A 24,081-nucleotide genomic window follows, 5' to 3' on the forward strand; every position below is an offset into this window, starting at 1 on the left:
AGTGTACAAAGTGCTTGTGACAAGGAAGTGACGGCGCAAGTGACAATGTGAGAAAACACCACAGCATACGGCGCAAGAGAACATACAATATATATACACGATTAAAAAGGTTCACACATAGATTAATTCCGATATACAATTGGTCATTTTCGTTGTGTTAAAGAACCAAAAGTCAGGGTGCGCCTAAGGCTTTTGAGCTGGTGGGCAGGGGTCGACGGCGTTTCGATCCTATTCAATTAGGATCATCTTCAGGACCTGGGTGGCCTATTCGAGGAGTGCTGTGTGAATAAAAGAAAGTATCAGAGCGGCTGAGAGCGGGAAAGAGTGCAAGTGCATTGAGGGAAGGAATAGGGAAAGAGAAAGGACTAGGATTTGCCTACCTGATCCCGTAGCGCATGCATTTCCTCTTTTTAGTCAGTTACGCCGCTTTGATTCAGGGCACTGACCGTGGACTGCACATGACTGTGGCATCCTCACGCTCCTTTAATTTTGGATGGATTCCAGCCTCGGATTCTTTGACCCTGGAAACAGGTAGGCTGATTTTGCTTATATCCTACGTTTCCCTGCTAAATCCTTCATAGAGAAGGGGTTTTAATCAACTGTCTCACGACTTCCTGCCCTCTCTATTAGGTATCGTCCTGAACCTTACCATACCGATCAGGGTGGTATCCCTGCAACTCTCCTTACCTCCCTCGATTCCCTTCTCTTACCGGTGAGTTTTCTACCTACTCCGGTTCTGGTTGTCTTCCCCCGGAGTCTCCCGCCTTGCCTCCTCCTTTTCGTGGTTTACTACCTCCTTGTCCACTACAGTAAACCTACCACCCTCTGTTCCCTTTTCCCCCCCACCCTCACAACAACCCCCCCCCCCCCTTTTTTTACCCTTCCCTCATTTCCCCGCGGTGATATATCGCCCTGTTTTCCCTTTAGATATCTGCTGGCTGATTTATCCCTGACGCCCAGCCTAAATTCGACCACTCAGCGGTCTTTCTTCACGTCCCATTTCTTCCGCCTCTGCGCCAGTGATTAATTCAACGCGCATCAGGTAGGCAAATCCTAGTCCTTTCACTTTCCCTATTCCTTCCCTCAATGCACTTACACTCTTCCCCGCTCTCAGCCGCTCTGATACTTTCTTTTATTCACACAGCACTCCTCGAATAGGCCACCCAGGTCCTGAAGATGATCCTAATTGAATAGGATCGAAACGCCGTCGACCCCTGCCCACCAGCTCAAACGCCTTAGGCGCACCCTGACTTTTGGTTCTTTAACACAACGAAAATGACCAATTGTATATCCAAATTAATCTATGTGTGAACCTTTTTAATCGTGTATATATATATTGTATGTTCTCTTGCGCCGTATGCTGGGGTGTTTTCTCACATTGTCACTTGCACCGTCACTTCCTTGTCACGAGCACTTTGTATACTTTTCTTTAGGGTTGCCTTGGTATTTATACCCAACAGTGCTGTAACAACTGTTTTGTGTATCTTCTGGTCTTCTTAAAAAATATATGACGCCTATGGGCGCATTGAGTGAATAATTTGAAGCCTCCTTTCTTGTGTTCGTTAATCGTAATGTCTTGGACATACAAATTTAAACAGTCTCAATAAATCCGGCTGAGATATTGTTGTATCTATACTGTACTTACCCAGATCTCAGTTTGGTTTATGGGTTACACTCCTGTGTTTTTTCTATACAGGGAACAGAGATTGGGCGTAAATTCTCCAGAAATGATGGATCAATGTTGGGCTTCTTTAAAATTGCCTTAACCATGGCGTGTTTTGAAGGTTGTGGCACCGTACCAAAGTCCAGAGAAAGATTAACTATTTAGAGCAAGAAGGGGAACATAATTTCCGTCCCTAGACTAACAATATGGAAGGGGGGGGGGGGGCGCCACCCCGAGGTCTTTTGACCAAAGAAGGGCAGTAAACTTGTCCAGAGTAAGAAAAGAGAATTCAGAGAAACACGAGAACCACACTCCTTACTGCTACTCAAGGAGTTGAGATCAAGGCTTCCATCAACTTTTTGGAAAGACCGGTAAATATCCGAGATTTTGGTGTCAAAAAAAGCGGCCAGCGCACTGCATCTGTCCTTTGAGGGTTCTGAAACTGGACCTTTAGAGGCTCGTTCATTTAATGCATTTGTGATTCTAAACATCTCCCTCGGGGAATTAGCAGCTTCGGTAATTCTGATTTCATAATAAGCGTCTTGTGCAAGCTAAATTCCTGCGTGGTAGGCCCTTACTGTTTCCCAATATGAGGTTTTTTTTTTTACATTCCCTAAAATACTTCCTCCATTCAGATCTCCAAGATTGGGGGGGGGAAGCACTGGGGGGGCAGACATCTTTTAAATATTTTGCTTAAATAAAGTATTAGGAATAGTTTGGTCCAAAGAATGGGTTATCCGTTCCAAAATCCTGTTGTTGGAGTCTTGAAGATGTGTGCCCAATGAAGGCGAGGTCATACTGAAGATCCTTCTCCAATTGTGAGGATGTACTCGCGACCAGCACCGACCTTCCAGCACCAAAGGTTTCTGATATGAAGGCAGGCCAGGAATCAGGAGGACCGATGGCACTAAAAAATTATCTGTCGAAGGGACCGGTAAAGGGTTCAAGACCTGAAGCATTGCATTGTTTGAAAAGATGGGTTGAAGCAGATGCCCCTATTTGTGGGTAGGGTCATGTACTCATCATGCCCCAAAAGTAGTAGTAAAGGGGTAAGGGATAATAACATATGGGGAAGGACACAGAATACTGTAAAACGAAAAGGAGATTTGTCACTACAACACACATACTACAATCGCAGTAAGAAATCAAACAAAAGAAATATAACAAAGTAGTATAAAATATTGAGAAATGTGCCAAAAAGCAAGGAGTAAAATATCAGCCAACAATCTAAAAGAACAGATACACACAAGAACATAAAAACAAATGCAGCAGGAAATCTGCATGAGTTCACTCCAGAATCCAAAATGAAATACACATCTAATATCAATATCTGAAGAAGGAAAAGTCATTGTAGGTGCCACAAAATCATTTGAACAAATGATAGGATCAGTCGGGACAGTGACGATATTATGAGAAAGCACCCTCATACATTGCCAGGGAAAGAGTATGTGAAGTGCTGGGTATCAGACAACGAGGATTCAGTCATAACAATAAAGGAAGGGCTGTTCTTTAACACTGCAGAGGCACAAAACATTTAATGAGGGCAAAAGGCAACAGCAAGATTTGACTGAACACATATTTGCTGAAATATTCTTCTAAACCGAAGGTGATTTATGGCAAAAGTTTAGTTTTGTGAGGTAGAACAAAATGCAAACGACCGCTTGGAAAGGCAGAGGCTGAATAAGAGGTTATAGGGCGCAACATCTTTGGACAGACCCGGGAAGCAAGAAATCTACCAGTGGAGCAGCATGTAGGAATCGGACTCAAATGCTGGACCGCTTGGTATGGGAGTTAGGAGGGCATGAATGTAGAAGTGTCTTAATTAAGTGAGGAAGATGGAATATGAAGAGGTCCAGATACGGAAGAATAATTTACTAATCTACAAAAATACAATGGAAAGAACCTATAATAATGGCCCTCAGCTCTGTTGGTTTGTGTATGACTGTATGGGCATTTGGCTTTGAGGAGAGACCCAAATAAATCAATGACCACATATTGAGCCGAAATGTAATGTTGAAGGAGATGAGGCTCTGATGAGCAATGCTTATTAGTGGGAGGAGTGACTGAGCCCAGAATCCAACAATAAATGACAATGGAAACACACTAGCAGCATGAGATAAGCATTGGCCATGCCTATAGGACTGGTCTATACGAGATCTATTAGCTCTGTCAATGTATTTTTTCTAAACCATGTGGTACAACAGCAGCACATGATAATAATGCCAACAAATGTTTAAAAATTGGCTTTTTACTTGAGGTTTTCTTTGTTTACACTCAGTAGATTGTCTCCAAGTGACATCACAAGCACGCTGCCTGCAGACAAGATCTAAAACAGACACAGTAGAGTATGAGATGGGGGACCTGATAAGAGTATAGTATTGTTTGTAATCCCAGTAGTGGGGAATGGACAGGCACACTTCCTAAAACAGCACATTCCAGAGCAGTTGAATGGGTGGCACAGAAGCAACACGGACGGTTTCCAGTTGTATCAAAGAAGATAAAGATATGTGAAGAAGGATCTGGGGAACGAATTACCGACAAGCTAGAGGGCTGAGGCAGGAGGCATATTTCATGTGAGAGAATTGCAAGTATGTGCAGATAAGTAACATGCTGACAAAAGGCTCACCGCAGAAACGGATCATCCAGTTTGACATACAAACAAACTTTTAAAAAACTCAAACAAAAAACTAACAGAATGGGGTCATACTTTGATAACTACTACATTCAAACAGTACAGAAGGCATACACTGGAGGGGTAAGTACAAGACATTATATTTGACAAGTCAATAGATGCTAAATTCCAATTTACGTTGAAGGCAAGTTATGGCAAGAAAGCCTGGTTCCTTGATTCACATTAAGAGGCACAGAACTGGTTGAAAAGGTGGAGCATGGAGAAGCAGAAAGGGGATGAACCACTTCCAGTCAGAGAGACAAAGCCTGAAGCTCTTGGTAGAGCATGGAGGAGTCCCATCATGTCAGAGAACCAGAAACAAATGCCTACCAAGGGTTTAAAGAGGAGAGTGCTTGCATGGTCTTATTCCATGAAGGGTAAAGGCATAACATTATAGCTGCCAGTGGGGACTACTGCCCCATGCAAAGAGTACTTTGTTGGATAAGGAGAGCATGTATGTTATGGGGACAGGGCAGTTGAATGATCAGCAGACATACATGTATTTAAACATATCCAAACTTGGAAAACAATGGTTTTGAAAACAATCATGACCACATTTAGGGATCTGGCACGATTGATATTTCAGTACAGGCTTTAAATTCGCACTGACACATTTACAACGGTTATTTCCAACTACCAGATTGACAATAAAGGCCACTGATTGCCTAATTAAAGGGATGGGAAACTGGAAGCTGTTTGACGAGTGGAAAATGCAGCATGGCAGAAAGAGGGAATAGTTAGTCTGCTCACATTCATATAGTTAAAACATGAATTACATTTTGACAAACTTCTGTACAATGCATCTCGGTGTTCAGAGTGTGTAGACTAACGGCATGACTCTTTGATGACTCGCTGCGTGTTTCATGTTCCGCCCTAAGTGGCATGGGTATGCCCAGACTTGGGTCCCATGCTTCATGTGTCACTGGTACCAAGCTGTCCTCGACTGATGAGCCCATTAGTAGGGGGAAACTGGTCCTAGGATGCTTGGGTTCCGGTTCAGGGAGGGCCTGGCTCGGCAGTTTGGGCCGGATTGTTCCCATGAGGGACAGAGTCCAGACTGATTTGCATATGACTGGATCAAGACTGAGTGACATAGTGAGCAAAAGAACAATGGTTTGGATGCTACCCCAAGCTACTGCAAGTGGTTAGGATTTATTGTAAGGCAGCTTCCCACTTCACCTTTTATATGAGTTTCACTGCTGTAGTACATATAGCGGGCCTGGGGTAGAACAATCCCTATAGCCATGTGGAGCTGTGACATTTACATAAGGGGTCACTGGTAGATATAAAACTATTTGCACCCACTGTCCAACTAACTGTGCCTCCCTTCTGTAAGTATGGATAGTTTAGCCCAGACATGTCGATGTGGTATAGGAGCCTTTCGTCATTATTGTTCCTCACACAAGAAAGTTTGGTTCAAAAGAGATCAATTTTTTTATCTGAAAAATATCAGCCATGGACAGCAAACAAACCAATGAAAAACCCCAAGAAAACTACTAGCAAACACAAAACTGAATGTGTATTCTTCTCTTCTTGTGTGTGGCATACCTGACGAGGAGTAAAACTCATCATTTGAAAATAATGAAATGAAAAAATAATTTATAAAGCACACTTATGCCTGGAAGGTGTCAAGGCATTGAAACTCCTAAGAAAATTCTAAGAAACATCTACGAAAATGAACAACAGTGGTAGAACAAGAAAAAATGTGGGAAGCCTTCAAGTGTGAAGCACAACGTTTGTATTAACTACACACCATGTGTAAGGAAATCCCTGAATAAAAGAAGAGTGATACTAGAGGATCAGCAGTTGAAGTACTAGAAGAAGAAGTCTTGCTAGTGCCTGAGGTTGTCAACAAATAAGCAAAAGTGTATGCCTTCGAGAGCTTGAAAAAATGTAAATGCTGAGGACATAAACTGTATACATAGCAAGGAGCAAATTTTGTGTTTTCCCTTCTTCACAGGCAAATTGTGAGAAGGGCACAAAGGACAGGACAAGGAAATGACATTGACTTAAATAGACTAAGAAGACAGAAAACAGGACGAAATCAGGCTATTTCTCTGATCCAATGAACAATTTATACATTTATAAGGAATGATGATGAACATTTCAGTAAAAATGGGGCACAAACAGATCAGTGGGACAATTCTTACAATATGTTCAAATTATGAACAAAGCTAAAAGAACAAGCATTTTCCATGCAATAGGTCTCGCATTATTAAAGTTTGAGCTGTAGGCATTGCTAATAATAATGCAACACCAATAGCAGCTCAAAGATTCAGTAATGTGAGACCTATTGCATTGCAATTGGTTTTTAATTTTTTTTAATTTATATTGCACGAACTTGAGTGAAAGGTGTGTATTTATGTTGCATTGAGTACAGTATAATTATGTGTTGTGTTATTATGTGGCACAGAGTGGTATTGTGTGGAATGTATTTATCTTGCATTAATTAGAGAGTAATTATGTGACGTGCAATTATGTAGTACTGAGTGGTATGTGGAGTGTATTTATGTTGTATTGAATCCAGTGTAATTATGTGATGTGTAATCACACAACCACACCTAACCATACAACCACACACCCACAACCACACACACACACACAACCAACCACACACACCTCATTATCCATTCCTACCTTTTGGGAAAAAGATGTTGCACTCAAATTATGTACGTGACGATCGTTTAATTAATTCTCCCATTCTTTATTTTATTCCCTTAAGATTAAATGTAAAGAAAATTGTTGTTTGTTCATCGCAAAGTGCATTAACCCCATTTCACAGGTAGAGTGACACTATATAAAATGTAAAAATTTTTAAAAAAATTGCACCGGCTGACTACTACTAGTTTTTGGCTCCCCAAACTCCAAAAGCAGCCTGGTCTTCATGTGATTTACAGAAAGGTAGTTCCCTTGAGATTATGTGTTTAGAGTCGGTACAAACTTCCTTGAAGAGCCAAAACCATAGGTTCTAGGTCAGATCAACTTCAGAAGCGAGGAATCAACTTCGGCTGATAGGTCACCTGCATAAATCACAAAGGATCAGTGAAATGATACAATCTCAACTCACTCCCCTGCTGCCTTGCTAGGCTTTTGACTATAGTGCCCGCTCAAGTATCTAGGCCAAAAAGATTCTCCTACAATGCACTGGGAATGCCAGTCAACCAGGAAGGCCTTGCCATCTTGGCCAATAAGCATCCTCTCTCTCCATCGTATGCTACATTGTCCAGTGATTCTATTCTCTGCCTAAAGCCTGTCTAGGCCGAAGGAAAGATGCCTAGGGTGTGAACCCATTCAAGGAGATGCTGGGTAAATCTCTCGGTAAAGACAGCAACTGAGCATGCGGGCTAGCATCGCTGTTAGAATATATGGTTCTCATGTAAAAAAAAAAAGGAATTGCTCTGGTCCTAAGAATTTCGGGGAAAAACTATTTAACATCAATTAGTCAGCGTCCCTGCATCTCTGAAGCCCTTGTGTGTCAGATTATTTCAGATAACGGACAGCAAGAGAGAAAAGAACATTTCACCAAAAAGGATTGGTGAGAAAGGGGTCTTAAATTTAAATTTAAAGGACAGTGAGGCAATTCCAGAAAGAGATCCTGCTGCACTTTCTGTGATAACTCTGAAACTGCGTCACACTTGGAAAAATCTCATTGATCCTTTAAGGGAAATAAAAGACCCACATCTCCCACGAACGTGTGAAAATCACAGCCAGTATATAAATGGAACAAAAACTAGAAACATAACGATCTAAAACATCCTGATCAACTATTAAGCAACAGAGTGAGAGCCTCCCGTGCTCTCAGGTTTCCATCTTGGGATCTACAAAAAATAGCGGGCCAAGAGCACCTTCAAAAGTGCTGGTGCACCTCAGTTTAGGCATTATAAACTCACCAACTACACATACTTCTATCTCTGTCGGACTCGAAGAGGTGGTGGGGGGCCCGGGGGTACCAGGAGAGTGCCCTGATGTCCTGTAAATTCCAGGTGGCACTACATACTATGTGTACAAGAGGCGTCAAAGACCCCGGGATTCGCAGCCAGTGACACTGAATTCACACCCTTCAAGCACTCCAAAGCCCCCATCCCCATTTTCAAACGCGCTCGACACTCACTTTGCTGTCCGGCAGATTCCATCCCGGTTCCTTGTTCACCAATTCTGATGCAACATCAACAAAACGTGTCCGGAAGTAGACCTTGCAGTTTCCAGGTCACGGACGGTATCCAAGCAACCATGGGACGCACATTAAAACAGAGTTAGGCTCGCTCCTTGTCAGTGCTCTGCTCTCGTGCCCACTGCTCCGAGAGCGGTAATATGGCAGTTTTCAGAACAGCTTCTCGGTGTTGACACTCAGAAGGGCGAGAAGGCGCTCTGCAATATAATGCTATGGCTGAAGACGGTACATGCCAATATTTTGTAAAAACGAAAACACATAAGCCCTGCGCAATAAAATACAAGCGGCACTGAAGAAGAAAAAAAAAAACACGCCTGCGAGTGGTGCACGCGCCACTGCGAGGCGTATATTTTCAATTATCGCACCCGTGTCTGGGTACGATAATTGAAAACATATGGACTTTGGTGCGCGTAACAGACACCAATAGGCCGTGGGCGGAGCAATGCGTCCGCCTTTGGCCTATTCCGTGCTCTGTTGAAACAAAACACGCACTCAAAGACCAATTACAAACCCCAAAACAGAAAACACACGCACAAGCGTGTGCGATTCCAGGGTCCACTTCTGAACCCCCGACAAAAGGACTCTCGCCTGCGCGAGCATGCTGCGCAGTGCAAAGCAGGTCGCAAGACCTAAAAAGTGGTACAGCTCCTCAGAAACCCCACCAGTATGTATGCTGAACGTTTACAAATTACTAGAAACTGAGCAAACGTGACAACAATATACAAGGTGATCAGAGAAGTATGAAGATACTGAGCAGATCCATACAAAATGAAGGTCTGAGAGATGAATGAACAGCTAATCAATGAAGGTGGGCAAGCATACAGGCAAAACAGCAGCATATATGCCAGATCCACGTTAATTCAGTTACACGGTCTCTCTAGAACTTGGACTCCCCATGCTGACTAAACTTGCCTGTAAGCATCATCCTAGGGTTCTTTCCCTTTCCAATTGTATGCCAGATATTTGATCTATACCCTTCTGTGGGCTGCCCCATCTACAGTAAAACCTAAATCACACATTGTATAGTGCTCTGTTGCTTTTTAGCTATGATCACACTGTTCCAGACATACCAATATACATACTGATTAATTACCTGAGCTATACTACACATAGTGCAAGCCACGCTATGCTCAATACACATCGATATCTGCTATAACTACCGCTGTTGAGCCACCTGACCAGCTGCTAACCTTGGGTAGAAGATAAAACCGTTACGGTGGATCAACGGGCTGCAGCACCGACTGCGGAAAAAAATTAGGGATGAGGTGTCAAATTTCATTGTGAGATACTCAGATATATATATATATATATATATATATATATATATATATATATATATATATATATATATATATATATATATCAACCAACGCTTGTTCCCATTCAGAAAGAAGCACGGCACACTCTGGAGTCTTGTGAGGGCTTTAATCAGATTGAAGCTCGCATAGCAGGTAGTCCATGAGAATCAGGCACATCAAGGTACTGGCAGTTCATGAAGCGTTGGCATACGCGTTTCAGCGATAAATCGCCTTCGTCAGTGCCGGTTTCACAGAGTCGCCAGCACACAGTACAGCTGTTGTAGTTCCTGTTCAAAATTTACACATGCCCCTCCTCCACATCATGTGCTTGTTGCAACGCGATGACACTCCCACAGGCCAAAGGATGCTGGGACTTGCAGTCCGTGTGGGCGCTTGAAAAGTTTCGTGACGCTCCAGGACATCAAGTGGTGCTCCCAAATCAATGGGCACGGGCCACAAAACCAGCTCGGGTGCCCGCGGGGGTGTGCGTAAAAGGCCTCACTGGTTCCTGCATCAGGCACACCATAATGCCTCCTCTCTCCCGATCCAAGCCTGTAAAACCTAATGGCGGTACAACTTGTTGGGGGGGCGCCTTGTTTTGCCGAAAAGCAAAAATTGCCACAATGCTGGTTTCACCTGGGCGCTCCTAATCGAGAGTGTGTGCCGTTTGTCCGCCTCCAGCCTGCGGACTGAACACAACAACCAACGCTTGTTCCCATTCAGAAAGAAGCACGGCACACTCTGGAGTCTTGTGAGGGCTTTAATCAGATTGAAGCTCGCATAGCAGGTAGTCCATGAGAATCAGGCACATCAAGGTACTGGCAGTTCATGAAGCGTTGGCATACGCGTTTCAGCGATAAATCGCCTTCGTCAGTGCCGGTTTCACAGAGTCGCCAGCACACAGTACAGCTGTTGTAGTTCCTGTTCCTGTTAAAAATTTACACATGCCCCTCCTCCACATCATGTGCTTGTTGCAACGCGATGACACTCCCACAGGCCAAAGGATGCTGGGACTTGCAGTCCGTGTGGGCGCTTGAAAAGTTTCGTGACGCTCCAGGACATCAAGTGGTGCTCCCAAATCAATGGGCACGGGCCACAAAACCAGCTCGGGTGCCCGCGGGGGTGTGCGTAAAAGGCCTCACTGGTTCCTCCATCAGGCACACCATAATGCCTCCTCTCTCCCGATCCAAGCCTGTAAAACCTAATGGCGGTACAACTTGTTGGGGGGGCGCCTTGTTTTGCCGAAAAGCAAAAATTGCCACAATGCTGGTTTCACCTGGGCGCTCCTAATCGAGAGTGTGTGCCGTTTGTCCGCCTCCAGCCTGCGGACTGAACACAACAACCAACGCTTGTTCTCATTCAGAAAGAAGCACGGCACACTCTGGAGTCTTGTGAGGGCTTTAATCAGATTGATATATATATATATATCAATGTTACTATGAATTAAAACAAGTTCAAACAACTGGTAAGCTAGCAGGATAACTGGAAGAGATATAAATTTAGTTAAGAGAAGCCAATTTAAGTTAGTTGACAAAACAGAAATATCTTCCTTATTACTAATAACTATGATTTTCCAAGTTATAACATTCCAAAAGGTACACCAACATTTTGTGTACTGTTAAAATAGGCAGCGAATAAACAATACAAGTTAATAAAACTTTGAGAGGATCAAAATGTCGGTTTGGTTTCATATTTTCATTCTTTAAAAGTTATATAATAAGAAAACGTAATATTTGGATTGCTACAAACCTGGAAGACTCTTAACAGGTGCCCGAGTTGCAGCAGTAATAAAGGGGTTCCTTTTAATAAAATCTCTCTCTCCCTCATTTTTCGGTTTTTACCTGCACAGTGCTTGTGAAATCTTGAGTAAATAAAAATCTAACAAGCATTGACATAGCCAATATGTCTCGCCTTTGGGACCTTCCAAGTGTTTAGCCATGCACCTTTAAAGTAATCTATGCTTAAGCACTGATTTACAACTAGTCTTTCCACAGCACGCGGGAGGAAAGGCATAGAGAAGCCTTTAGCAAACACAACACAATTTTAAAATATCCAATGGCATGGAATGTTATTCAGAAATGAAAGCTTTGGCTATGAAAATAAACATGTTATAATGATAAATTTGATGTTTGCCCTGGTGGGCTGTTGGACACTCATTACGTATAAAAAGTGAAGGGATTACTATGCCTTGTTTACATTGTTAATTACCATTGAGAGGGTAGAGTTCATTGTGGACCGAAACAGCAGGCCTTTGGCATCAGATCGGTGAAGGGGTGGGAGGAGGATGAGGAGCAACAAAATTGTAACGCGTGAAATGGAAGAAGGAAGTTTTCTACGCAACATCGGAACATGGGAGGGTGATGGAGAGAGAGGGGCAAGCAAGAAGAACAGAAGGCGAGAAGGAGCATTTAAATGAACGAAAAAGGTTCAACTATGAAAATGATCAACTCCATAAACGCATGTGTTGTCATTGCTTGAACGAAGTTGAGAGAATGCGTGACTAACACAACAATGAATGTTCTGCCTTGCCCAAGATACAACAAAAGTTTATTTTCCAAGGTCTGTTGTTGGCACAGCAAAGTCATTTGTGCCGTAGCACTGATTAACAACTCGCCTTTACAACGCAACGCAGGAAGGAAGACAAAACTAGAGGTAAAATGCACAGCATACCACCACTACTGTTGAGCCAGTGCCGTTGTTATGCACTCCCAGGCCACATGCATAGAGAGGCTGCATGCAGTGCTATGTTTTTGTTATAAGCTGCAAGCGGGTGTGACTCTGTACTGCAGTGAACATACTATCAGTCTGCTGTGCAGAGCGCCTACTTCACCCATTGAGGGGCGGGCTCCATGCTTAATTAATATTATTAATGGCAGGAATGGTCTGTGTGCCTCAGTTCACACAGCAGCAAGCGCTGTGACTTCCATCTGCAAAGGACAGCAGCGCTTCTCCTCTACAGTAAAGTTTCTCCGTTTAATATGGTAGGCGAGGAACAATTGGATAAGTAAGATTAGGGGAATTTGTGCCATGCACTCTCCCCGTGCCTAAAAATGAATCCGCCATCTGTACTGCAACCAGCGCTCATGGAACACAAGGCAAATCGCTCACTCTCCCCGTGCCGAAAAATGAATGCGTCCTCTGTACTGCAATCAGTGCTCCCGGAAAGCTAGGCAAATGGCTATCTCTCCCTGTGCCTAAAAATTAATGCACTCGTCTGTACTGCAACCAGTGCTCAACGGAAAGCTAGGCTAATCGCTCACTCTCACCGAGCGTAAAAAAGAATGCGTCCGTCTGTAATGCAACCAGTGCTCACGGAAAGCTAAGCAAATTACTCACTCTCCCCAAGCCTAAAAATGAATACGTCCATCTGTAATGCACCGCTTACGTAAAGCGCTCCGATCACTTCATACTATTTACAACAGCAAAAAAAAAAAAAAACAAGCATGAAGGGCACCAACTATCCTCAGGTAGCTCTCTCTGTCCACCATGCTACAGAGGTGTGGACGACGGTGGATCAGCTGCTGCAGGGGAGAATGGAAGGTGGGCAGGCCTGAGGCCTGCAGCGGCTGTATAGGTGATCCTGGGAGAGGCTCACCCCAGCAGTTTACAAAGGCGTAGTCTCCTTAACCCAGCAGCGTGGGTGGGAGGAGCTGCAATAGGCAGGCTGATTTTGTCACTGGGAAAAGAGAAAGCACAGCGCTCGTGAAATGAGCAGCATGCTGAGAAGTGTTATTAAAAAAATGGTGGGAGTTGAGCCAAGGGGTCGCAGCATTAACAGGGCGAGGGGAAGTAGGGCAGGGGTGAGGAGTGTCTGTTACAGGCACAAGCGCTGGCTGTCCAAAAGTGAATGCCATCTGTTTCCAATTAACACGACCGCAGACGGGCAAATGTAAACAAGCGCGGACGACATAATTGGAAACAGATGGCGCCGCTGCTCGCTCCTGAGACACATGGGCTATGAGAGGGGACATTTAAAGTTAAGGTGGGACATACCCGAGCGTTTGGCCATTACCGCGCTTTCTTTTGTGGAAGCCTTACGCATTGGCTAATCAAATGCGTAGCAGTAAAAAAAAAAAAAATTAAAAAAAAAAAAAAAATACACGAGCAAAGCTCTGGGAGTTGGAAGTCTTACAATAAGCCTCGCAGAGCAGCGCATGCGCGCCGGCTCAGGCGAGACCTAAAAAAGGGGCTTGAAGTCCGCCCAGTACTTACCTTTACTTACTATTGGCTAGCTCCCACATCACTCTTGTTTCCTATTCATCAGTGGCTCCTCCTGAGCTTTGGAGTCTTAATCCAAGCTGTGGAGCATGGACCAAACACTGCTTCCTGTGGACAATGTCCTTTCACTGGCCTGCAGGCGCTTTTTTTTTCTTTTTTGGCTTACAGGCATGGCACTCTAAGAAAGTGCATGCGTTTGCAGCCACCAACTCATACCCGTACATGTGTTGCTGATATGACAATAGGGCACATTCCAGATAGACCACAGGCTAATACACAGCAGCGCCAGACGGGCATGCCAATAACAGCATTCACTCCTTTGGGGCGCTTTATGTTTGAATTACGGCATCGGCAAATGGACACAAAACATGCGATTCTGGGAAAATTGCGAGCTCTCCACCACCCACCCCCTGTGTCTCCCACTGAACATGAGTGACATAGAAAGCAGGACAGTGTGTGTAATATCCGGTTACTGTGTAATCCTAATCCATCTTCCTACGATCCCAGACATATAAATATGCAATAAAATAAGTGCTTAATTTGAGCCGGTGGTTTCCAGTGTTCAGCACTGGCACTTAATTGCCAACACTGGCACTTGTACCAGCCTGCCACAATGTGGCACTGTCTGGCTAATTTAGAGCTAACCACAACAACAGTTAATTATTAATTCTATATACTTTTAAAATCACTATTAACTGCTGCATGCAATGAATAGTATGAATTGTCACACTTGTAAGAGTGTGATAGTTGTGTTTTTATTATTGGCAGCATGTCTGGGGCAATGTGTGGTGCAAGCTGCAGTGGCCTCCTTACAAGAGCCCTGGCACTTATATTTTTACAAATTAAGCAATGAATAAAATCTGTCACGATGTGTGTCGTATCTGATGCCATTTGATAAAGTCCTGCAAAGTTGACCTCGGCGCTATCACCAAGACTCACATTACATTCACTTGAAGCAAACATATTATTTCACACCCCCAGCCGCCCTGCTACAGACTGAGTATCATTCATTAACAACTTGGAAGAAGACATGTCACAACAGATATGTCACATAGAGTACACTATTTCAACAATAAGCCCGAGCCTGAAATAAGCAACTGCATCCAAAAGCAGTCATGTGGAGAAAACCATTAGGTTTTTTTAAAAAAGCACCCTCACTCACCAACCTAGTTGGTGGCATACTTCATCACTGGGTTCCCACCTAGGGTGCAGAGTGCATCCTAGGTGTGGTCGACACCTGACTACAGCGGAGCAGGTTTTCGTTTACGATAGGTAGTGAAGAAGGTATATTTTAAAATTGTCTCCAGGATCCCCCTCCTAGCCAGAATTTTAAAAGTGGGGCCCCAGGGCAAGATTAACAAGCATTGGCATAGCCAATAGATCTTGCGGTTGGGAACTTATAAGTATTTAGCTATGCAGCACAATATCCTTGGTGCAACAACATCAACTGTTGCATGGCTAAACACTTATAAGGTCCCAAAAGCGAGACCTATTGGCTATGCCAATGCTTGTTTACATAGTAACTGTATTTGTGTGGTAGAATTGCGTGACATGGTGAATAGATAGTGGTGAGAGCTACAGAAAGTAGGAATGAAAGGGATAGGCAGTTTGTGGGAGCAGCAATAGTGTGTGAGAAAGATAGAAAGAAGGTGCCTGAATTGCTATAAGTATATAAAAAGTTATAATTGAAACAATTCACAATGGATGCAAAAGAAAAGGATGGGAGATTATGCTTACATCAAGGTCTAACCAATGTATAAGATGAGATAATTCTAGGGGATGAAAAGAGCCACAAAAAATAACTATAACGATCTGCTACTGAAAGAATTAAAGAAATGCAAGCAGTATCATAAGAGGATGTCATGAGGCTCGTAATTGTACTGAGACTGGGCAGGAATACAGTGTAACATCAGACAAGCATTGGCATAGCCAATAGGTCTCGCCTTTGGGACCTTATAAGTGTTTAGCCATGCAACAGTTGCGTAACTAAATACTTATAAGGTCCCAAAATCGAGACCTAATGGCTATGCCAATCGGCCTTGCGGCCGCGAAAGTGAAAGGGATCACGATCGTGATCAACATCAAAGCGGCCTTGCGGCCGCGAAAGTGAAAGTAATTGCGGTAAAACGCAGCGCGCGCGCCCGCGCACATGCACTGTAGCTCTAGGCTGGCCTGGTAGCACTTTTTGGAGCCCTCTCAATAAGTGTCGCCAGACCAGCGCATGCGCTGGGTCAGGCGAGACCTAAAAAACGATAGGGGAATAAAACCGAATCATTTGCTCTGATCATTGCAAAATATTAAATACAAGCAAAACTACCTGCAGTATGAGAGTTCAAAACTGTGAGATCGAAATCTATAGTGGTAAACATACCATAATGGAACTACAGCAGTAGAGCTCTCAAGTATGCTAAAACCAGATGGAACACTCAATAGCATACTTAGCTCTAAGATATATATGTGCGTGCGGCGGGGCATCTGAACGGATGGTCTTAAGGAACTCTGTATCAGAGGTAGAGGCCGTACAATAAAGTGATGCAACGATAAAAATCTGTGTGAGGCAATAACTAGACGCTGGCTAATCATAGAACTTACTTTAAAGTTGCAGCATGTGCATCAGATAGGGTGATCCTCCTCACGCTTCGATAGTATGTGCAGATTAACCGAAGCTTAGATGGCTTCCGCGTTATAACATCATCCTATGTGTCACGTGTTAAAAGGTGGCCAATCCGGGCTAATCTCTAGGATTTCAACCGATGCTTTAATGATTCCGTGCCGGCGAACACGAACAGCCATTAACTGCAAGTAAAATACCAGGGACGGTATACATCACCCTCAGCGATATGAAAGAGAACCTGTGTGCGTTTCAAAAGGAATTCTAAACGGTACTGGTAAAAGTTTTTTTTGTTTTGTTTTCTCCATGGTAATGGCCGGCTTCGGTTGAGTGCTTGCAGACAGTGGGAGGATAAGACGTTGTGTGTTTTATCAAAGGCAAGCAGTAAGGAGAGGCAAGCAGTAAGGAGAGGCCGAGTTATTAGGAGAGAGCACTTTCTGCAGGATTTGGAATTCATGCAGGGACTCGTAACAGCATCTTCCCGGCAATGACTGCATCAGCGGCGCTGGGCAGCAAGACGGGCAGGCTCTGCATGTGTCTGAGGCCGGTTAACTGAGTCCCATTACATTGGATAATAGTAACAAGTGTTGCTCACAGTGCTTAGAGGCAGCAAAAGTACTATACAAAGCATAAATACAAGCCCAAGTCCGCGAGTGGTGCGAGCAGCAAAAGGAAATTAAAAACATTTTTTTTTTAAAAGCACGGGAGTGGTGCGCGCGCAGCAGCGGCAAAAGTGAAAGCGATGGCACTCCAGATGGCGCCTCGGGCGCTAAAAGCTGGCGGCTGCGTGCAATCACGTGCACGTAACCGCACGCTGGAGGCCAGCAAAAGCCTCTGGTAGCACTTTTAAAAACCAACTTACAAAATGTCTTGCAGAGTAGCGCATGCGTTGGCTCAGACGAGACCTAAAAATGAGATCCAATTGCTCTCGCAAATCCTAAAATAGATCTACATTTTTCAGCCAATTACGTATGGGTTGCAAAGACTTTCTTCAGGACCTACAGTGAAAGGACCTACAGTGAAAGGCCATAACAAATACAGCCTTAAGTGAAGTGACAGTACACCCGCTAAGGTGTACTGAGTGGTGGAGCTATTCTCTCTGTTTCCAGGATGAAGCAGCAACTTATGGTTCACCCAGCACGCTGTATTTGAGTTGTTATAAATGTATGTGATATGGACCCCGCCGGAGGGCAGTGCCTGCAGTCACACTTTCTTCAAGGTCCCCGCCCTTGTCGGAAACCTTTTGTGGCCCTGACACAAGATCATAGATTACACTGGCATACAGCTATTTTAGATGTCATGTATCATGCATAAGAAGAACATTCCATATTCCAGAATTTGATAGAAACAATTTACAGTTAAGACCTACTGTTGGCATATCACTTGGTATTCCCTATTAATACTGCACACAAAAAATAGGCATTAGCAAAGCCCATAGCATTTGCGTATGTAAGATCTATTGCCGTTGAAAATGTGTTTTAAAGATGTTGCATCGCGGTTGCTGAGTAACATAGCTCGAAGTAATTTAAAACAAAGCAATACGGCACAATCAATACTGGCTGTGCCATAGCGGTTTGTTTATGTGATGCAGTAGGTGTTAATAGTATCACATCTTCTTGCTTTGTCTAACCCTTTGTGGCTATTGGCAAGCTGTGAGGAATACAAACTGACAACCTCTCTAAAGATATAGTTAAGAGACCAACTGGCTGCCTTTGTTTTGTCAAACAAATATTTATCTATTCCAATAAACTGAAGGCAATGGTTACTCTGCATATCATTAGCAGAGAAATAAACTTTTGCAAATTGTATAAAGCAATCCTCACCAACAGCTGGAGACTGGACCCAGGCTTTTAAACATATCTATCTACAGGGTGGCACTAGGCATGGACAGTGTGGGCAGCTGCCCAGGGCCTCGCACTCAGACCACCAGCATGGGGCCCACACCAGTGCAACACACCACCAAACCTCTTGTGCTCCTGCCAATCCCATTGAAGAAAGGTGTCCGTTTGCAATTGGTCTTACAGGAGGAGGCCCCCTCACTGGGCCTCTCAGGGATGGTGTGGGGAGGCCTGGGGGGGGGGGGGGGGGGGAACTCTTCATCTTGTGCCAGTTGCAAGGAGGCCTAATTGCAGGTGTGTCCTGCAATTAGGCCTCCTGCCTGGCTGCCCACTGAGAGACACTGAGGGACACCCATTGTCAGCACTTTACAGTCCACACAGTTTTACCGCTCAGCCCCCAAGCTATTCTCGCACCTTCAGCCTGATTTGAGCTGTGAAAGAGGTGCTTGTAGGTGGCAGAGTGGGGAGCTGGGGCCCAAGAGAAGTCTGCACAAAGCACCTTCTGGAGCCCTCAGGTGTCACTTATGTAAATTAGAGGGGCTTCGCGCATTGCACTTCGCCCGGGGCCCCAAAAATCGTAGAACCGGCCCTGCCTATCTATTATGCACTTGTTCAGAAAAAAAAGAGACTCTAACACTTGCAAGTGCCGCAGGAGTTACAAGTGCCGCAGGATTCGGGAAAATGTTAAGACTTTTATGAGTGATGGTAACATTCAAGGTGTTGTGGTCCTATGATTATACCCAGTCTCTAATGGATCTCCTGATGGTTGGACCCCCAGTAGAGTTCGATATAAGAAGGGACTCTGGCATCATCTATGGCATTACGGTAAGTTCTAAGAAAAGCAGCACCTCGGGTTAATATTGGCACTAAGAAAAATATAAAAATTTAAAAAAGGATCACAATAGGAATTTTTAAACCAAAAACCATCAACACAAAAATCGTCAAGCGATGTCAGGGCACTCAAATACGTTAATATGGTTTATGATAGTTCCCTTGTTACAGAAGCTTCAAAGGCAACAAGCTCAAATATAGTTTTGTGTCACTTTATGGAGGAAGTAGAATAGATCATAATTAGGGGGGGGGGGGGGGGTTCAATTCAGTTCATAAGGTACTGCTGAAAACTTAAAAGCATTTAAAAGAAGCCTGAATACATTAAACAAGGTAACAACGCCCACAGATATAGTGCCACTGCTGAACCTCAGTGCAGAAGCTAAAATTGTGTTAACTATGTCTGAAAATTAAAAAATATTAGTTCAGGTGCTTTACTAAAACAATCACTTATACCTGATCGTAGCAGCTTCCAGTTTCTGGGAGACGCCTCAAATTTCACAGAACAAGCAGACATTTCTGTGCTCTAGCCATTCAATACAATAACTTCCCTACAAATCCGAAAAATAAATTTAAAAAAACAACAGCTACTACAAGCATTTATTGCATTCTGCGTTTGTTCCTTACTAATACATACTAAATGCGCAATCATTTCCATCTGCTGAGCACACAACCAAACGAGCTCGTCATAGAAGAAACAGGGTGGCCAGTTTTTACTCCGTTCTGGTATGGGAATCAACCTTAACCAAATTGTCCATGAAAGCTGTCACAATCTGATATGATACCAATTTGATAACTTCCCCTACGAACTTCGCAAGCACCGTTTGTCCATTCAAATAAATCAAACTTCTTGTGAATGGCCCTTCCTTGAGAATAGGTTATGTACGTTAAAATAGTAATGGCAGTGATGCTTTCCCACGGACTATTCATCTACAGTAATCATCATGAAACTGAGCCAGGTGTTTAATTGAACTGTAATTGACCTTTGAAAAATCCTGCCAAATTATCCACTTAATACTGTCCTTTTTAACGACTTGGAAAGATTGTCAGAAAAAAGCAGAACAGCAGTATAGAAAGAAGCAACAGCATAAATGTGGTAGGGATTACAAAAAAAATAATAACTGATTTAGTAGTTAGGAAGGCAAGTGGCAAGTTTCTTAAAGTACTTTTGTTGAAAAATATCAATGGGCTTGATCTGATGTTTAAGGATGGATTTTGGAATGGGTTACTACTCTCTACCCCCATCCCGCCACAGAACCAAATAATTATGAGCCTCTATCCTGTTAAAAACTATAACCCACAATCCATTGAGAAAAGCTGTTTTGCCTGCTAAACACCATGATCTAATTTTGATACGGATTTATTACTCTCCAGTTTGACTTTGCCCTTCTCAGTGCCAGAATGTGAAAACGCAAGCTTATACAAAAAAAAATGCATTAGCCATTTGCAAGCTTATTCAAACCAGGGGCACACACTGGATGACAACATCAGAGCTAATTCCTAACCATGTTCTTGGGGAACAAAATTAATTTGGATTGACAACATGACAAATCTGTTTCCAAGCTAGGAAGTGGAACAGATGTGGAAAGCAAAGAATAAATACGCTTGAGTCTACTTATATACTACGAACTGCAAAGACGAATATGTAACAAGTAAGTCTATGTAACCGCTATACATAGCTGTCAGAAAAAAAAAGTAATACAAACAGAAAGAAGGTAACCTGCTTTAGTATCAAGGAAGTTCAAATGAAGCAGTAAGTCAACAGCTGCAACGCACTCTCCGGCTATTAGTTACTAAGGTACAATAACAACCAAGATTACCAGATGACTCAGTGTCAACAAGAACACTGTAGATCAGATCACTATTCCATTATGCAAACTAGTGACCTTTGAACTGATACTGAATCAAATAAAGTGAACCAGGACTGGAAATCCCAAAATGCACTGTTTTCTTAACTTACTACCAGCACGGCACCGAGATGCCCAATTGGACATGGGTCATATGTTAATTTTATTGCGCCTGCTAAAGACACCCACAACCAACCCATTGTCTTGTGAAGACAAGCTCCCAGCCCTTCCCTCCTACAATTATCTGGTAATGACACCCACTCACCAGTGTCGGCTGAAGACAGCCCACTGAAACTAGCTTGAGTTGTGAGCAACCACATTTGAAATTAAAATGTAAAGGAAACAAAATAACGCTCGGTTAACCTTTTACAGAAACAAAACAACCTCCCATTCCCCCCAGTCCCTCCTTCCTAGTACCGGGAGACGAGAGGGGGGTGAGAAACTAACTGCAAATATATAAAACGCAATTCGGCACGACTAATCACACAAAGTAAGGGGAAATGCCCAACTTCCAACAGGCTCATCACGTGCCTCGTTCAGCTGGCAGGTCAGGCCTGAATTGAACTGCAGTGAGTCAGTCATGGGACCCTGCATCATGCCTATCTGACAAGCAGTTTCTTTTAACTCGCACTGGGAGACAGGATCTGAGGATTCAATCAAGGCTGTAGGAATTTCTCTCGATTGAAACAAAACCTCCTGTTTCCATACATGCAATTTCAGGATCAACTATTAGGCTTTTGTATTCGTGATATTAATCATATCGTTATGTGTGTTTCGCAGCACTGAAGACGGACACTGCGATGTGCTGGGAAATAGCGTTGGAAAAAACAAAAAATAAATCAGACAGAAATATTCCCCAGAAAGAGAGGGCGGGATGGCAGCCAGAAACATCAACAAACTGCAGCATTGAGACAGCAGGTAAACAAACAGCACCTGGCCCAGCCTGATCCTGTCCGCTTTCCGAGGCGTTCAGCAAAGGACCGATAATCCTAGTATCGTAGCACTAAAAGGTGACAGGGAAACCCCAAGAGCAACCCCCACAGAATCCCCAGTGAGACTTACCGCCCAGCGAAGGATCTTTAAACATCTGATCGCCACAGACTTGCTTTCGACTCTTCAAGACTTCAAAAAGTGAAGGAGAAGAGAGCCAATAGGAAAACCACTCTAAAATGACTGGAGCGGAGCGGGGCGGAGCTCCGTGGCCGTATCGGCTCAGAAAGCCTGTGATTGGTTAGAAGAGAGCAACATGCCCCGGAAAAGGCGACCCATCCTTCCCAGAGAGAGACCGCCCAGGCCGTGGCCGACCCGGAAATATCAACCCAAGACTAGACTACACACTTGTCTTTAAAGGTTTTTTTATGGGTTCTGGCCGTGCTGACATTGTATCCTGCAACTTATGGTGCCCACCGCAATAAACACTAAAAGAACGCTTTCACATAGCGTGGGTCACGGGGGAATTTCTTCAATGGGAAGTGGAAAGGAAACGTCACTCCAGGGCCCCGTCCAGAACAGAGGCGTATCTCAATCTTTTACGTGCAAGTAATCATGAAGAGTGCTCCCCACAACTTTTTTTTGGTTAACCAAATTGATTTCGTGATCTCGTCTTTCCAAAGAAAGTGCGGCTGTGATACAATAATGGGATTTGTGTGACTGTGGCTGCAACCGCTCCCGCTAGAGCGATCTGCGAAGGCCAAGCAGTGCAAATTAAGTGATGTTTAGTTTTCTACCACAGTTTCCATCCATCTAGGGGCTTAGGTCTTTTTATTTTTTTGCTATTTTATATAGCGCCGACATGACTTCAGAGCGCTCTACAGCAGTAGCAGGATACATGGGTTACAGTGAGTTACAGTTATTGAAATTACACTCAGCCCTTTGCATCGGTATATGCGTGCAGGGGTTAGCACATGAGACAGTATCGCCATTGGCACCCCTCAGTCCCCCCTCCAACAAAATACATTACCCACTAATAACACACACACAAACTGTTTGGGTACAAAACGCTGCAGGTTTATTACATACACCGTTATGTAATAGGTGGGTTATCTTACGGGCGATCCAAGGGCAGGCAACCAACTGGGCCCCCTGCCGGCATGATGAGCCGGGCAGCACTGGGGCGAACCCCGCCTTTGCTGCCGTCCAAGTGATTCTCTTACAGGATCACGTGACCGTTGGTAACTTCTACTCACGCCCCTTCCCCGGGGCGAAGCGTCGCATAGCAAACCCCTGGTTGTTCAGGCCCACAACCGCCCGAAGGACTAGCGGGGCGCCGACACGGCTTCCAGGACCCTCCTATGAGGCTCCTCGGATCTGGCTCTGTCACCCCCTATGGTGCCGCGCAGAGGTACCCTTGGTACCGGCCTGCTTCCAGATCGCCCTGTAACTCCGCCTGCAACGAAAAAAGGAAACATTACAATATTCTCACCTCCACCTGCCATCACCACGCCGGGTAAGCGGTAGGGAGGGATGCGGCTTGCGAGGCGAACAAGAAGTTGCCAGCATGGAGGAGGATGGCTATATAGCCTCCCCCTTCGCACAAGGAGCCCCGGAAGTGACGCCCCTCGCGTCACTTCCGGGCAGGAAAGAGGAGGGGGACACCGTCCGGAGTCCCTGCCCCCCAGGAAGGGGTGGCGGGGAGGCGTGACCGGTGCCCAGGTGACACTAGGGTGCCGACCACTCTAGTGGCCCCCTGTGGGGGCCGTGGTCAGCGGCATAGTATCGCCATTGGCATCCCTCAGTCCCCCCTCCAACAAAATACATTACCCAATAATAACACACACACAAACTGTTTGATTGGGTACAAAATGCTGCAGGTTTATTACATACACCGTTATGTAATAGGTGGGTTATCTTACGGGCGATCCAAGGGCAGGCAACCAAGTTGAGCCAGGCAGCACTGGGGCGAACCCCGCCTTTGCTGCCGTCCAAGTGATTCTCTT

At 44.3% G+C, this 24,081-nt stretch overlaps 1 protein-coding gene across 2 annotated transcripts in view; it reads right to left on the minus strand.

The window, feature by feature from the left end:
* Positions 1-22,344, minus strand: part of RAB9A (RAB9A, member RAS oncogene family) — a 158,042-nt gene extending 135,698 nt beyond the window's left edge. Inside the window, exon 1 of one of the 2 annotated variants that reach the window (XM_085622494.1) lies at positions 22,208-22,344. The gene's annotated coding sequence lies outside the window, so the exon portion shown is untranslated. The remainder of the gene's footprint in view (positions 1-22,207) is intronic. The other variant, XM_085622495.1, reaches the window with a different exon arrangement.
* Positions 22,345-24,081: the final 1,737 nt, after the last annotated feature.

This window comes from Triturus cristatus, chromosome 8, assembly GCF_964204655.1.
Source record: "Triturus cristatus chromosome 8, aTriCri1.1, whole genome shotgun sequence".
In the NCBI taxonomy this organism is placed as follows: Eukaryota; Metazoa; Chordata; class Amphibia; order Caudata; family Salamandridae; genus Triturus; species Triturus cristatus.